Source organism: Phascolarctos cinereus, unplaced genomic scaffold (assembly GCF_003287225.1).
Source record: "Phascolarctos cinereus isolate Bilbo 61053 unplaced genomic scaffold, phaCin_HiC Scaffold_4;HRSCAF=312, whole genome shotgun sequence".
NCBI lineage: Eukaryota > Metazoa > Chordata > Mammalia > Diprotodontia > Phascolarctidae > Phascolarctos > Phascolarctos cinereus.
This window is the reverse complement of record NW_027555847.1, coordinates 228,658,652-228,670,556: the sequence shown is the minus strand read 5'-3', so window position 1 is coordinate 228,670,556 and position 11,905 is coordinate 228,658,652.

Below are 11,905 nucleotides of genomic sequence, written 5' to 3'. Positions count from 1 at the left end.
CCTCAGTGGCCAGGCATGCATTAGAACAAACAGAGCAGTCTTTTATACAGTTGGTTACATAAGGCTCAGGATAAGCTTATATTTAGCCTAATCATGCTGACTTACTTGCAAAGGGAGTTTCCAAAGTTCGTGCAAAGGGAAAACATAGAGTTGATCAATATCTTCTGCCCTGGCTTATAGCCGTCTCCACCCTAACTCTTTTCCTCATATCCCGACTCTCCAGTTCCCCAGTCTGCTCAACTCCAGTGACCTATTCTTCCTTTCTACCTTAGCTACCCATAGGAATGGTCATATACCTTTTCTTTCCATCATCCACAAGTGTTCTACTTTTATGTTCATAAAATCCAAAATTCCTTTACACAGTCCTGATCTTCTGTCATTCCACTTCTTCTTTATCACCAATGCGTTATTACTACTAAACATAGTCTTTGTCTTCACTATCATCCTCCAATCTCTCCACCTCTCAATACCTTTCCATACCATGCCGTGGCTATATTCTCCTCTTTCTCTCAACTCTGAAATATTCCCATCCTTGCTTCTATTTGTGTGCTGCTGAACGGAGTTAGAGGAAGTCACAAACTTGTGCTCACTGTGGTCCACTACAAATGTGTTATCTAATCTCAACTGGTGCCTCACTGTAATATGGTAATCTTTTTATTTCTGCCTAATCAATTCTCTGGGCAACCAAGTGGTGTAGTGGATAAAGCACTGGGCTTGGAATCGTGAAGACTCATCTTTATGAGTTCAAAGTTGGCCTCAGGTACTTACAAGCTGTGTGTCCCTGGGTAAGTCACTTCACCCTGTTTGCCTCAGTTTCTCATCTGTAAAAACGAGCTGGAGAAAAGGAAATGGCAAATCATTCCAGTATCTTTGCCAAGAAAACCCCAAATGGGGCCATGAAGAGTCAGGTGTGACTAAACAACAACAATTAATTCTCCATCTCACTCACCATAGCAGCTGTTGTAAACCTCTTCTTTCTCTCTTGCAGCACTGCTCCCACACCCTCTCAGCTGAGAATCTTGTCTCATGCTTCATTAAAAAAAAAAAAAAGAAAGAGGCCATTCACTTTATGTTCTCTCTTCTCCTCTTCTCATTTCAGTAATATCCCCCAGATATGGCTTGGAACTCCTGCCCTCTTCATTCCAGTCCCTGGTGAAGACATGGCCCTTCTCCTTGCCAAGACCAGCCCCCTCTCCATGTACCCTTCTTTCCTCTCAAATTTTCTTTATTTTGCTAAGAGCTAGGCAAATGCAAACATTTCCATATACAAGGAGCCAAAAAAGAGGATTGTATATGAAACTTACTTTCAATTACATATAGATTCTTTTCCAAAAAATACATTTAAAATTTATCAAAGAAGTGCCAATGTTATCCTGCTTTTCTGTATCCCCTGCTGTTCTCTACTGTGTATTTAAATAAGTTTCACTGACGTGGTAAAAGAGATACCTGTCTTCTATAGGCTGGGCTAGTATTTTAATGGAACGGGGGAGAAGTGGAAGTAGGTGAGGGCATTTGGCTTAATTGCTTCCTGCAGCATAAAAGGCATGTCCTATAGGGGAATTGGTGTTGGAGGTTTTAGCCAAATTCCCATTATCTTTTAGAGTGACTTTCTGACCTGCTGTGGCTGGTTGCTGCAGTGAAAGTGGAGGCAGAGGGCCATAGCCTTTATATTTGAATGAGCATTTTTTTAGCCTTAGGAACTGTATCTTTTTTAGGAACCTGAATCACTAGCCTGGCCTGAGTTGGGCCTGTCCTAAGATATTTGGAGTGGTCAGCAGATATTGTTTGCTTCCGTATATTGTGTAATATATGTCCAATTATTTAGCTATGCCTTTTTATATGTCAAAAGTATTTTGTAATTGTGTTCATGTATTTCCTCTGTATATCATGTCAGGCAGACTCTCAAATATTTTATCCTTCCTGTAATCATTTTAAATGGAATTTCTCTTTCTAACTCTACTGGCTGGATTTTGTTGGTAATATACAGAAATGCTGATGCTTTGTTTGCTTTTATCCTGCTACTTTGCTGAAGTTGTTAATTATTACAGATAGTTTTTAGCTGACTCTCTAGAGTTCTCTAAGTGAACCATCATAGTGATACTTTTTTTCTTCTTTTCCTATGCTTATTCCCTCAACTTATTTTTCTTGTCATTGCTGTAGGTGGCATTTCTAGCACTGAACTGAATAGTAATGGCGATAATGGACATCCTTGTTTTACCTCTTTTTGGTGAGGCAATTCGGGTTAAGTGACTTGCCCAAGGTCACACAGCTAATAAGTGTCCAGTGTCTGAGGCTAGATTTGAACTCAGGTCCTCCTGACTCCAAGGCTGGAGCTTTATCCACTGTGCCACTTAGCTGCCCCCGTGCCCCAGCCCTCACTTGTTTTACTTCTAATCTTATTGGAGAGGCCTCCAGTTTTCCCCACTACAGATAATGCCGGTTCTTGTTTTTACATTTATAATACTTGTCATATTAAGGAAAGATCTATTTATTCCTATGCTTTCTAGCATTTTTAATAGGAATAAATGTTGTATTATGTCAAAAGCTTTTCTGCTTCTATTGATATAATCATTATTAGTTGTTTTTGTTATTAATTTGACCAAACTTATTTATTTATTTATTAAAGTCCTCTCTTTTATTAAAATTCTGAATTCCTTCTTTTAGGATTATATTCAGTTTTGCTAGGTAGGTTGCTCTTGGTTGTAGGCCCAGCTCTTTGGACTTCTGGAATGTCATATTTTAACCTCTCTGTTCCTTCATATGATGGTTGCTAAATCCTTTGTGATCTTGACTGTGGCTCCTTGATACTTGAATACTTTCTTTCTGGCTGCTTATAGCACTTTTCTCTTACCTGGAAGCTCTGAATTTTGGTTATAATATTCCTAGGAGTTTTTCATTTTGGGGTTTCTTTCAGGAGGTGAACTGTGTTTTTTGTTTTCTATGTCTACTTGGCCCGCTAAGAGATCTGGGAAGCTTTCTTTTAGGATTTCTTGGAATATGACAGATAGGCTCTTTCTGAAGGGTCATGGCTTTCAGGTAGTACAGTGATTCCTAAATTTTTCTCTTCAATCTGTTTTGCAGGTCAGTTGTTTTTGCTATGAGATACTTGACATTTCCCCCCCCCCCAATCTTTTGACCTTGTTTTAACATATCTTATTGTCTTGTCAAGTCATTAGTTTCTATTTGGTCAGTTCTGATTTTTAGGAAGCTTTTTCCCTTGGGTAAAATTTTTACCCATTATTCCAAGTTATTAATTCTTTTTTTTCAAATCTTTCTCCCATAGCTTTCATTTCTTTTCTGATTGTTCCTCTAATTCTCTCATTTGGTTTTTAAAATCTTTTTAAGCTTAAAAAAATACAGCTCTTGCTTCATCTCTTCCAGGAATTCTGATTGGACTTGTGCCCAAGCCGTGTCTTTCTTTGATGCTTTGCTTGTAGATGTTTTGGAGTCATTCTCTTCTTCTGGGTTTGTGGCTTTGGGCATCCCTGTCATCATAATATCTCTTTATGGTGGGATTCTTTTTTGTTTGTTTGCTCTTTCTTCCAACCTACTTCTTGACATTGGACTTTATGTTGGGATTGTGCTTTGTACATTTCTGGAGAGAATGTCTGAGCTGAGCTTTTATCAGCTTTCTTGGAAGCATTTCTAGGATCTCAAGGACAACTCAAGCTGGCAACCCAAAAGTTTCCCAGAATGGTGTGATCCGGGGCAAAGTCTGATCATTGCCCTCCTGGTCTAGGCTTAGCCAGTTCCTGACTGTTTTTGGGTCCAAGAAACACTCCTGTAGGCTTTTCCTAGTTTGGAAGTTCTAATATCCTATTGCTGGACTCAGCCACCATCAGTGACAGAATCACAATCTCCCCTTTGGTGTTGATTTCCTGCCCTGGTTATTCCACTGCTGGCCTCGGACTGGCCTGGAGGCTGGAACTGAAACCCACTCTACTTCTAGGGTTAGAACCACCTAGCTGCTGCCTCCTTCTGAACTTGCCCTACTTTTCAATGTCATCTCTGGGCTCATGTCGCCTCTTCTGTCTGCCCTGGACCCATGACTAGGAGCTGGGTAATGAGTGACAAAGCTGCTGGCTGGTACCCGTTCCTGCGTCCTGCTTGAGGTCATGGTATCTCAGTATGGGTCTGGGACATTGTATTGGCCCAGCACATAATCTTAGACATCTTTTCAGGCCTTGGGTACTGTAAAGCTTTACTCAGTGATAGATCTCATCTCCAATGTCCACATACAGGAACACTGCCTGTCTCTTTATGTCAACCTGGTCTAAAAAATGACTCAGTGTGATTTTTTCCTTTGATTTTCCAGTCAAGATTTTGTCTGGTATATTTTTCTAGATCTTTGTGGAAGGATTGTGTTAGGAGAACTGAGTTGTATTTCTTCATGTTGGTTTACCATCTTGCCTCTGCCTCCAGCAGATGCTGTTTGCAATGGCTTCATGATTAAATTATAAATTTTAGTGGGGGAAGGGAGATATGGGAAAAAAACAGGGCTTCATGTAAGTGTGTAGTCCTGTATAGGACCCTGACATCCTACACCTAAAGTGTTGTTTAGAGGAAATGGGGAACCTTCTGAGTTAAGAAAGAAACTCCTATTTACCTTGTAGAATTAGTTCAATGGATGTTTAAGGAGCTTGTGAAAGAAGAGAACTTGCAAAATAAAATATTCCTTGGCTCTTGGTAGGAGCTTTAGAAAAGTTGGATTGCCAATGTAAGTAAAGTGAAGATAAATTGTCCTTCTGTATTAGGCAATTAGAGGCTGAGGTGAATGAGCTTTTTGTCTTTAAGAACTGTGCCTTGAAGCAGAGTAGGATTATGGTTTTAGTAATAATACAGATGAAAAGGACAAAGTTAATGGAAAAGTGGGACCTCAAAAATTACAAGTGAGAAGTATATTCTCTGGAAAATGGGTTAAACCCTCATAAAATTAAGACTATAAGGAAAGAGAATAGAAGAAGAAATGAAAATGAGGATTGAGAATCTGATCAGGTAGTAATAAAGCCTTTGGCTTATCCTATGACTATCCTCAGGATATTACTACCTCCTGAAGAATGACTTCTTCCATAGAAGAGTCAGAGTAGCTTTAGAAACATTTTTTTTCCAGAAACATTTCTAAAAAACAGATTTCACCACTAAGGTAGTTGGAAGGCCATAAATGAAATTTAAACAATAAGTTAACAAATCATTCAAGCAATAGTTAATGAGGGTGTGGTTGAATGGGTCAGTTTTATTTATCTGCAAATTTAGCTGATTTATCAGCAAATCACAGAAGATTTGCTTTTTCAAAGTAAGCTGAAACAATTAGAGACCTAAGAAGGGAATTTTCTTTTGTCCCTTTTCAGGTAGACAAAATGGGGACTTCTGCATAGTTAGCTCCACAAAGATAAATTCCTCCTATGGCTGGATCCCTACTGGGGATCCTAGAGATGGGTTTGGGAAGAGACTGGACAAACTGATGGAGCAGAAGGAATCTCTCTAGCATAGTTCTTCCCCACAACAACTCCAATAAAGATCTAAGAAGAATAATAGGCTGAATAGTGATTGGGAAATCCAAAGAAAACACACAGTACATCCATTTTCCTGGCCAGGAAGCAGGAAGAGGAGCTAGCCAGTAACTGTTTCTAGTGGGAACAAAGGAGGGAACCTACTGCTAGACATAGAGTTGACCTACACCTGTATTCCAGGGTAAGGAGTGGTCTTAGGTCTAGCAGGGACTGGGTCTGACACTATGTACCTTTCAGGCAAAAAGAGCCAGCCAGAAACCATGTGGAACTGACTTCAGGGTAGGGTTGCAGATTCAGCCTCCAGGCTGATCTGTGGCCTCTAGGTCAGTGAAGAAGGCAAGGAATTCAAACCAAAAGGGAAATTGCAATTTTGTCCCTCTAAACATGTAGAGCCTTCCAGGTAGCTTATAGGGGCTAAGGTCAGTAGCAGTCTACTGGAGCTCTAACCAGATATAAGCCTTCATTTGTGTTCAAACCTGGCTCAGGAGCTTACAAAGATCAGGCCAGGCTGGCAAAGATTAGTTCTTGCCCTAAATGACACTACTTAGGGCACACTAAAAATCTGCAGGTGCTGGCCTGCCCAGATTCTTGAACACCACAGTGCTCGATACCTAGTGGAAGCATCAGCAGGCCCCCAGACAATACAAATCAGAACTGAACAAGGTCCTGAATTTCAAACAAAATTATGCAGAGCCTGACCTAGATACACAGTATCAATTCATGAAACAGAGCTGGAAGAATGAGTTAAAAAACACAAAATACTCCATGGTATAGAGTTATAATGGTGCCAGGGAAATCCAAGACACAAACCCAGAAAAAAAGAATAACTCTGAAATATTTACAAGTCAATCTTCAAATAAAAATTCAGCTGGACCACAACATTAACTAGAATTATTCAAAGAAATGAGGTATGTGTTTTAAAATTATATAAATGAAATGAGAATGCTGGAAAAAAGAATTGGAAAAGAGATGAAGGCTTTGGAGGAAGAACTTGGAAGGAGAATTAATAGCTTAGTACAAAAGGTAAAAACTTTACTAAAGGTGAAAAAGCTTAAAAAAAGAAAGATTGAGCCCATCAATTGGGGAATGGCTGAACAAGTTGTGGTATATTAGTGTAATGGAATACTATTGTGCTATAAGAAATGATGAGCAGGCCAACTTCAGAAAAACCTGGAAAGACTTGAATGGACTGATGCCAAGTAAAATGAGCAGAACCAGGAGAATGTTGTACACAACAACAGCCATGTTGTGCAATGACTAACTTTGATAGACTTAGCCCTTCTCAGCAATGCAGTGACCTAAGACATCTCCAAAAGTTTCATGATGGAAAATGCTATCCACATCCAAAGAAAGAACTATGGAGTTTGAAAGCAAATTGAACTATACCATTTGCTCTTTTTTTTTCTTCTGTTTTGTTTTGTCTCCTCTTTCTTGTGGTTCCTTCTATTGGTTCTAATTCTTCCTTACAACATGACTAATGTGAAAATATGTTTAATAAGAATGTATGTGTATGGCCTATATCAACTTGTGTACCATCTTGGGGAAGGAGGTAGGGAGAGAGGGGAAGAAAAATTTAAAACTCAAAAGCTTATGAAAGTGATTGTTGATGAATCAAAATAAATTAATAAAAAATAAAAATTTTTTTAAAAAAAAGAAAGAAAGGGTGAGAACCAGTAGTTGAGGTCTGGGAGAGGAGAATAGAACAGGGAAAGAGGAGCAGAAGCATGTTAAATCAAGCATAGAGTACTGGTGTTGAGTACACTCTTCTCTCACTGACCTCTTCTCTGTTTGTAAAAGGGGGGAGGCAGAAAGCAAAAAGATGAAAAAGCATAGGAGAATAGGATGGAGTTAAATACATAATTAACAATCATCACTATGAACATGAATGGGATGAACTCACCTATAAAATGGAAGAAGATAGTAGAATGGATTGATTACAAGACAGAATCCAACAATATGTTGTTTACAAGAAACACTTGAAACTTAAAGGCTCATAAAAGAGTTAAAATAAAGTACTGAAGAAAAATCTATTGTGCTTCAGCTGAAGTAAAAAAATATGGAAAGTAATGATGATTTCAGACAAGGCAACAGCAAAAAATTTTTGTATTTTTTATTAATTTATTTTGACTTATCAACAATCACTTCCATTTTCTCCAATGCATTCTAAATGGATACATGATTAAAAAAGAAAACAGGGAAACTACTTTATATTGAAAGGTACTATAAACATTGAATCATTGTTAGTACTTAACACATGTGCACTAAATGGCACAGCATCTAAATATTTTTAAAAGCTAAATGAGTTACAAAAAGAAATAGCAAAACTATAATAATGGAGAACCTCAATATACCCTTGTCAGAACTAGTTACATCTAACAAAATAGGAAAGTAATTAAAGACTTGAATGGAATTTGAGAAAAGTTAGATATGATAGATCTCTGGCAATTATTAAGTGGGAATAAAAAGGAATATACCTATTTCTTAGCCATGCATGTTATTTTTACAAAAATGTGCCAGATACTACGGCATAAAAACTCACAAATAAATGCAGAAAATTAAAGGCATAAAGATAGGTAAAAAGGAGATAAAACTATCTTTATTTGCCAATAATATGATGATATACTTGGAAAATCCTAGAGAATCAGCAAAGATACTAATTGAGACAATAGTTTTAACAAAGTTTCAGGATACAAAATAAACTCTTAAAAATCAACAGTATTTCTATATAATAATAACAAAACACAAGAAGCAGTAATAAAAAGGGAAATTCCACCCCAAATAACTACAAAATATCTGGGGATTGACCTACCAAAGCACACAAGAATCTTGTATAGATTTGATTACAAAATGCTCCCTAAAGAAATAAAGAACAATTTAAATAGCTGGAAGAATATTCATTGCTCATGCCTAGGCTGTGCCACTATAATAAAATATTGTTTCCAATATAATAAAAATGACAATACTACCAAAGTTGATTTACACTTTTAATGCTCTACCAACCAAATTATCAAGGGGATACTTCATAGAATTTGATAAAATAATAACCAAAATTAATTTGGAAAAAAAAAGGATCTAGAATACCAAGGAAAATGATGAAAAGAAATAGGGAGAAAGGGGAAATACAACTTCTAGACTTCAAACTACTTTATAAAACTACTTAAAAATATCTGATATTGATTAAAAATAGAAAGTAAGAGATCAATGGAATAGACTGGACAAGAAAGAATCAGAAATAATAATTTGTTTGGAACTCAATTAGGAATTCAGTGGGACTCAATTAGGAAGGCAATAACCCAGTATTTGATAAAGTGAAAAATATAAATTACCTAGGGAAAACCTCCTTTTATGATTAAAAAAAAATAACAACTGTTGGGAAAATTAGAAAGCAATCTGGCATCTAGACCAACATCTTATACCATTTTCCCCAATGCATTCTAAATGGATACATGACCTTCATATTAAAAATCAAACTATAAAAAATTAGAAGAGAAGGAGATCATATACCTCTCACAGCTACGGATGCAGGATGTATTGTTAACCAAATAAGAGATAGACTCAATTACAAAATATAAAGTACATAACTTTGATTACATGAAACTGAAAAACTTGTGAACAAACAATATTAATGCATCTAGGATAAGAAAGAAGGCAATTAAATGGGGAAAAAAAATCTTTGTATCAAATTTCTCTGAAAACAGTTTGATATCTTAGATATATAAACAATTAGTAAATATACATACATAAAACTAACAACCATTCCCCTATAGATAAATGGTCAAAGGATATGAACAAACAATTTTTTTTTGGTTGGTTTTTTTGGGGGTTGGTTGAGGCAATGGGGTGAAGTGACTAACCCAGGGTCACACAGCTAGTAAGTATCAAGTGTCTGAGGCCAGATTTGAACTCAGGTCTTCCTTAATCCAAGGCTGGTGTTCTATGTACTGCACCATTTAGCTGCCCTGAACAAACAATTTTCAAAAGAACTTCAAAGTATTCACAATGACATGAAAGAATGTTACAAATCACTAATAAAAAGAAATGCCCATCAAAACAACCCTGAGGTTTCACCTTATACCTTGCAAATTGGCAAATACAATAAAAAAAAATTTGGGAATATTCAATGTTGGAGGGGTTGTGGAATGACAGGCCCACTAGTCCATTGTTGGCAGAGCTGTAAAGTGGGACAATTATTTTGGAAAGTAATTTGGAATTATGCAAATAAAATAACTAGGATAAGGATAAGGATACCCTTACCCTTTGAACCAGAGACTCTATTACTATAGTGGCTTATAACTCCAAGGAAGCTGTCAATAAAAAAAAAAAAAGTCCCAATATACACCAAAAGTATTTAGGTCAGCATTTTTTTTTTTTGTGAGAGCAAGAATGGGAAAAAAATGGAAAAGAATTGGAAAGTCTATGCTCACCAATTGGGAAATGGCTAAACAATTGTAGTACATGAATGTAATGGATTATGACTGTACTGTAAGAAATGATGTATGTGGTAAATACAGAGACGCATGAAAAGATCTACATGAACTGATGTAGAACCTGAATCAGGACACTAGTCCTAGTTAACTAGGACTTTTTAATGTACCCCAGGACCAGCTCCACAACCATTCAAGAGGTTTCTCTTCACCACCTGGTTAGCAGACCAGAACCAGGTACAGAATACTGAGACGTGCTCCAGATCTCTACAGGGCACTTTCATTACATATCGTCTTGCCTTTTCAGAAGCATGCTCCCTAAACTCTTCCATATGAGGGATTGCATCAGCATCTGCATTACATATACTGAATATGTACAAGATAAATACAAGGTAAATTTTGGAGTGGGAAAGCATTAGCAGCTGGAGGGATCAGAGCAGTCTTCACATAGAAAGTGGCACTTTGTTTTGAAAGAAAGAGTTTTGAAAGAAAGAAAGCATTCTAAGAAGTGGATGTGAGGAGAGACTGCATTCCGTGTGCAGGGGACTGCTGGTAAAGGATATAGAGATAAGAGATGGAGTGTCATGTGTGAAGAACAGCAAGATGAGTTTGTACGGACTTTAGAGTTAGGGAAAGGGGGTAATGTATAATAAAGCTCTCATTAAGTAATCAATTAAGCTCATAATCACCAAACAATCATGAAAGGTAGTAAAACGATTTAAGTGAAAGGTAATTTAACTGCGAAGTGATTTAAATGGCAGAGGAATTTATATTTTGGCCTAGAGGCAAGAGTGAATCATTAGAGTTTATTGAATAGGGGAATGACATGGCCAGAAATTACACTTTAGGAAAGTCACTTTGGCACCTGTGAAGAGGAGAGAGACGTAAGGCAGGGACACCAATTTGGAGGCTGTTGCATTAACCAAAGCAATAGGTAATGAGAGCATGGATAAAGGTAATGAACACACAAGTAGACAAAAAGGGGATGGATACAAGAGATGTTGTACACATAAAAATGACAAGATCTGGCATTTGATTGGATAGGAGGAACAAAAAAGAGTGAAGAATTGAATATAATGCCAAGGTCATTATCTGGATGACTAATAACATTGTTGCCCTAGACAAAAGTAGGGAAATTTGAAAGAGGGTTGAGTTTGAGGGGAGGGGGAGGCAAAGATTAGTTCTGGTTTTGAATACATTGAATTTTGGGATGCGTATGAGACACTCAGTTTTAAATATCCAACAGGCAGTTGTAAATGTCTAAATGGAGCTCAGGAGACAGACTAGGGTTGGATAATATAGATCTAGGAGTTGATGATAATCAAACCCATGATTTCACCAAGTGAGAGAGTGTAGAGAAAGAATAGTAGAAGACTCAGGACAAAGCCTTAGGGTATACCCATAGTTAAGGGCATGATACAGATGATGAACAAGAAAAGGAGAATGAAAAGCAGCTAGATAAGGAAAAGGGGAAATGTGTCATTAAAACCAAGGGCTAGAACATCCAGCAGGAAAAAGTGATCAAAGTGTTAAAATGCTGCCAAGAGGTAAAAAAAAAATGATGAGAAGAAAAAAAGTGAGGTTGTGACTTATCCAAGAGTCACTTAGCATCTGTGTGACTCACTGACGACCTCAAAAGTTTCTTCTAGCTTCAAATCTATAATTCTTTTTTAATAACAGAAAGGTGATGGTGCAGCTAGGAGGCGCAGTGGATAGAACACTGGCCCTGAAGTCAGGAGGACTTGAGTTCAAATCCAGCCTTAGACCAAACACTTGACACTTAATAGCTGTAGGACGCTGGGCAAGTCACTTAACCCCAATGGCCTTCAAAAAAAAAAAAGACAAATATTTTTTAAAAAAACAATGGAAAGGGGATTGAACACACTGATCTCCTGGACTTAGATAAAGTTATGAAGTATACAATTAGTAAGGCAAAAACATAAATAAGTATTTACAATATTTTAGGTATAA